The following is a 6,179-nucleotide window of genomic DNA, read 5'->3' as shown; positions in this document are numbered from 1 at the left end:
ACCCAAGAGGGGCAGTGGCCCTGGTGGCAGTAGTGAATGAAGATCAGGTTAGTTTACTGGCCTCAGTACAGTCCTCACAGTTTAAGTGAGGACACGCACCGCGGCCGCGGAACCACAAGGCTCCCCAGTTACGACAGGTACCGCCGCTGCAGCGCACGGCACCGGAACCGCAGCCGCGGAGCGCACGGAGCGCACAGCAGCCACGGAGCCCGCGCAAACCGAGATACATTCAAGATACATTCTCAACATTAACTTCATAAAAAAAGTGCGGTGCGCCCGGCCCCGCCTCGGCCCGGCGCGTGTCGGTCTTCACTTAAGCCGCGCGGCGTGGCGCAGCGCACAGGCGCACCCTCCATATCCGCACAACGGCGCGACGCACACCGCAGCCGCTGAACCACCAGGCTCCTCAGTTGCCACACGTACCGCAGCCACAGCACACGGCACCGAGATCCCACCTCGGCCCGGCGCGCGTCGGTCCTCACTTAAGCCGCGCGGCGGGGCACACAGTCAGCGCAAACACGACACGTACCGCCGCCGCAGCGCCAAACGCACAGCAGCCGCGGAACCAGCGTCTCAGCAGACGCCATCCCTGCCGTGAAAACGCGGAAACACACTAAACTACAAACAACGCCACATTTCACAAATAATACATGCAACATGTTTACCTTTTTATTGACAGTGCTTCTATTTGACTATTGCATCGCAAGTAGTGATGATGACATCATGTTTTGTTTTTTAAGTTGAATGATTTGTCTGAATACACTGAAAACACTGAACATGTGTTTGTTCCCTTTTCAGGATGAGTTGGAAGCAACCCAAGAGGGGCAGTGGCCCTGGTGGCAGTAGTGAATGAAGATCAGGTTAGTTTACTGGCCTGAGTACAGTCCTCACAGTTTAAGTGAGGACACGCACCGCGGCCGCGGAACCACAAGGCTCCCCAGTTACGACAGGTACCGCCGCCGCAGCGCACGGCACCGGAACCGCAGCCGCGGAGCGCACGGAGCGCACAGCAGCCACGGAGCCCGCGCAAACCGAGATACATTCAAGATACATTCTCAACATTAACTTCATAAAAAAAGTGCGGTGCGCCCGGCCCCGCCTCGGCCCGGCGCGTGTCGGTCTTCACTTAAGCCGCGCGGCGTGGCGCAGCGCACAGGCGCACCCTCCATATCCGCACAACGGCGCGACGCGCACCGCAGCCGCTGAACCACCAGGCTCCTCAGTTGCGACACGTACCGCAGCCACAGCACACGGCACCGAGATCCCACCTCGGCCCGGCGCGTGTCGGTCCTCACTTAAGCCGCGCGGCGGGGCACACAGTCAGTGCAAACACGACACGTACCGCCGCCGCAGCGCCAAACGCACAGCAGCCGCGGAACCAGCGTCTCAGCAGACGCCATCCCTGCAGTGAAAACGCGGAAACACACTAAACTACAAACAACGCCACATTTCACAAATAATACATGCAACATGTTTACCTTTTTATTGACAGTGCTTCTATTTGACTATTGCATCGCAAGTAGTGATGATGACATCATGTTTTCTTTTTTAAGTTGAATGATTTGTCTGAATACACTGAAAACACTGAACATGTGTTTGTTCCCTTTTCAGGATGAGTTGGAAGCAACCCAAGAGGGGCAGTGGCCCTGGTGGCAGTAGTGAATGAAGATCAGGTTCCTGCAGGAGTTCCCTTTGAAACTCACCATGTGTCTCTGGTCCTCACAATCAGGTTTTAATGGCTCACACACTGATCTACGCTCTCCATTTGAAGTTGTCAGAAGTAGAATGTAATAATTTGATTTAGTAGAAAGAAAAGAGTCAATTCAACTTAAGTATTAACATTTGTATAAAGAAGATCATTTCAGTTCAGATAAATCCGTTTCACATAAGTGTCACATACTTAGTAGTTTTCATTAACTGAATGGAATTAGTACAATGCACTTTACCCAAGTTACTTTAACAACAAATACTTGAGTTACTTGTACTCAAATCAAATACTTTTGTATGCTTAAATTGTTTGAGTTAATAGACTTAATTGGTTTCCTAAATGGTTAAAGTTGAAGTAACTCATTCCCCGCAGACAAGATACATTCTCAACATTAACTTCATAAAACCAGAGACCATTATGGCTACATTGTTGAAATGAAAGAAACACACTCAGTGCAAACATAGCCACAATCTGGAAATATAAAATGAGGTGGCCCCGTGACCCTGCCGACACCGAGGCTCATTTCATCACCGTGGACAGCGCTATGAAATCACGGCACACATTGACAAATGAACTCATGTGCATGCTCAAGCTACAATACAATTTCAAATGCATTCTTTTCTTCTTTTTTTTTAGATACAAGGAAGTGCGGTGCGCCCGGCCCCGCCAGGATCCCACCTCAGCCCGGCGCGTGTCGGTCTTCACTTAAGCCGCGCGGCGTGGCGCGGCACACAGGCGCACACTCCCTATCCACACTCCGGCTCAACGCTCACCGCAGCCACTGAACCACCAGGCTCCTCAGTCACAGCACACATGTTTTCAATAATAAGCCCCGCCCCAAACATTTCAAGCTTTCACACCTGATTGGCTGACCATTGTGCCAATATTTAAACTCCTGTGTTGACAGCCGCACCAGAGGGACAGATCACAGATGTAAGTTTGACGTTACTTTGTTTCCTTGTTTCTTCACTGACATCAGTCTTCTTCTCATCTCTTGTCTTTAATGAAACGATCACAGTCACCTGTTTGTGTCTCACTCTCTGTTTGCAGCATCAACGCAAACCTGCTACAAAACCCGGACTGGTATTCATGGACGGACTGAACTGGATTTGGTTTGCTGGTGTGAGTACAACAGAAACTCATCACAACCAAACAGAAACAAACACACTTAACACTTAATTGTAAGTGTACACTCAAACTTTCACACTTTTTTTTATCATATGACATTTAAACTAATATTTAAATAAACATTTAGTTTGGAATGAGTATCAAGTAAAACCTGAAGTGGAGCTCCACTGAATATTATTCTTATTATTATTATTATTATTATTATTATTATTGTTGTTACTAAGTGATGACGAAAAAAACCCAGGTTAGTATTTTGTAACCTAAGAAAACCAATGTGATGTAAGTAATTATTGAAAAGGCTATTTATTAATTTAAATAATTAATGACACTGAAGTCATTATTTAATGGTGTATTTATTAATATAAATCATCTAAAAAGGCTTGGGTTTCTAGTAACTAGCTGGTGCTAACTAACTCAGCAGCCAGGAGTCACACTGTGAGTGGCTAATTGGAAGAATCAGTAGAGGAGAGGAAAGTAGAGGAAACCAGGTGCATGTACAGTGAATTTGGTCAATATTGCTTCTTGCAATAAAGAGTTACAGGGTGCTGTCACATTTCGGCAGGGCCTGCCGAGAAGTGACTGCACCCTGTAACTCTGGATTGTTAGGGCTTACATTCTCTATCTTTTCAGCATTAGCAGTCGAGGAAAACAGGTGCATGTACAATGAATTTGGTCAGTATCGCTCCTTCAAACAACGACTTATAGGGTGTACCCTGTATACAGTATTATATCTACCAGTAGACCTACGCTCACTACCTCTTAACCGATGCGCGTTCCCGTCGGAGGCAGTCATTTTTCGGCAAGGTTCAATGTGTTGTGCCTTCAGATGGTGTTCTGCACACTTTGGTTGCGCTGATTTGAGTTCCTTTTGCTTTCTTAGCATGGCCTTTCTGCTGATCTTTGACCTCAACATGGCATCACTGTATATTTTCTGTTTGTCACACCGTGGTTGTGCAAGCAGTTTGTAAAAATACTACCAGTAACCATGCCACATTAAAAGCTCCTTGAATCACCTTTCTTCCTAATGCTGATAGTCTGTTTGAACTTGATTTGGGCGTCCTGATCATGTCTACCTGCCTAAATGCAATGACTTACTGCCATGTGATTGGCTCCTTCAATCAGTGTGTTCATAAACAGAAAATGTGTACCTAATAAATTGGCAGATGTGTGTTTAAATCCAACCAGGAAGGAATATAGAAAGCAGTTTATAGTAGACATGTAGTTTTTCCTCTGCAGCTATAGGTGGGTGGAGTTTGCACTGCAGCTTCTGTGGCGTTTGTTTTGTTCACCGTTGTTGGAGACCATTATGGCTACATTGTTGAAATTAAAGAAACACACTCAGTGCAAACATAGCCACAATCTGGAAATATAAAATGAGGTCACCCTGTGACGCTGCCGACACCGAGGCTCATTTCAGCACCGTGGACAGCGCTATGAAATCACGGCACACATTGACAAATAAACTCATGAGTACAGTCCTCACAGTTTAAGTGAGGACACGCACCGCCGCCGCAGCGCCAAACGCACAGCAGCCGCGGAACCAGCGTCTCAGCAGACGCCATCCCTCCCGTGAAAACGCGGAAACACACTAAACTACAAACAACGCCACATTTCACAAATAATACATGCAACATGTTTACCTTTTTATTGACAGTGCTTCTATTTGACTATTGCATCGCAAGTAGTGATGATGACATCATGTTTTCTTTTTTAAGTTGAATGATTTGTCTGAATACACTGAAAACACTGAACATGTGTTTGTTCCCTTTTCAGGATGAGTTGGAAGCAACCCAAGAGGGGCAGTGGCCCTGGTGGCAGTAGTGAATGAAGATCAGGTTAGTTTACTGGCCTGAGTACAGTCCTCACAGTTTAAGTGAGGACACGCACCGCGGCCGCGGAACCACAAGGCTCCCCAGTTACGACAGGTACCGCAGCCGCGGAGCGCACGGAGCGCACAGCAGCCACGGAGCCCGCGCAAACCGAGATACATTCAAGATACATTCTCAACATTAACTTCATAAAAAAAGTGCGGTGCGCCCGGCCCCGCCTCGGCCCGGCGCGTGTCGGTCTTCACTTAAGCCGCGCGGCGTGGCGCAGCGCACAGGCGCACCCTCCATATCCGCACAACGGCGCGACGCGCACCGCAGCCGCTGAACCACCAGGCTCCTCAGTTGCGACACGTACCGCAGCCACAGCACACGGCACCGAGATCCCACCTCGGCCCGGCGCGTGTCGGTCCTCACTTAAGCCGCGCGGCGGGGCACACAGTCAGTGCAAACACGACACGTACCGCCGCCGCAGCGCCAAACGCACAGCAGCCGCGGAACCAGCGTCTCAGCAGACGCCATCCCTGCAGTGAAAACGCGGAAACACACTAAACTACAAACAACGCCACATTTCACAAATAATACATGCAACATGTTTACCTTTTTATTGACAGTGCTTCTATTTGACTATTGCATCGCAAGTAGTGATGATGACATCATGTTTTCTTTTTTAAGTTGAATGATTTGTCTGAATACACTGAAAACACTGAACATGTGTTTGTTCCCTTTTCAGGATGAGTTGGAAGCAACCCAAGAGGGGCAGTGGCCCTGGTGGCAGTAGTGAATGAAGATCAGGTTCCTGCAGGAGTTCCCTTTGAAACTCACCATGTGTCTCTGGTCCTCACAATCAGGTTTTAATGGCTCACACACTGATCTACGCTCTCCATTTGAAGTTGTCAGAAGTAGAATGTAATAATTTGATTTAGTAGAAAGAAAAGAGTCAATTCAACTTAAGTATTAACATTTGTATAAAGAAGATCATTTCAGTTCAGATAAATCCGTTTCACATAAGTGTCACATACTTAGTAGTTTTCATTAACTGAATGGAATTAGTACAATGCACTTTACCCAAGTTACTTTAACAACAAATACTTGAGTTACTTGTACTCAAATCAAATACTTTTGTATGCTTAAATTGTTTGAGTTAATAGACTTAATTGGTTTCCTAAATGGTTAAAGTTGAAGTAACTCATTCCCCGCAGACAAGATACATTCTCAACATTAACTTCATAAAACCAGAGACCATTATGGCTACATTGTTGAAATGAAAGAAACACACTCAGTGCAAACATAGCCACAATCTGGAAATATAAAATGAGGTGGCCCCGTGACCCTGCCGACACCGAGGCTCATTTCATCACCGTGGACAGCGCTATGAAATCACGGCACACATTGACAAATGAACTCATGTGCATGCTCAAGCTACAATACAATTTCAAATGCATTCTTTTCTTCTTTTTTTTTAGATACAAGGAAGTGCGGTGCGCCCGGCCCCGCCAGGATCCCACCTCAGCCCG

Source organism: Solea solea (genome assembly GCF_958295425.1).
Source record: "Solea solea chromosome 4 unlocalized genomic scaffold, fSolSol10.1 SUPER_4_unloc_3, whole genome shotgun sequence".
In the NCBI taxonomy this organism is placed as follows: Eukaryota; Metazoa; Chordata; class Actinopteri; order Pleuronectiformes; family Soleidae; genus Solea; species Solea solea.
The sequence above is the reverse complement of the archived record's forward strand: the minus strand, read 5'-3'. Positions refer to the sequence as shown.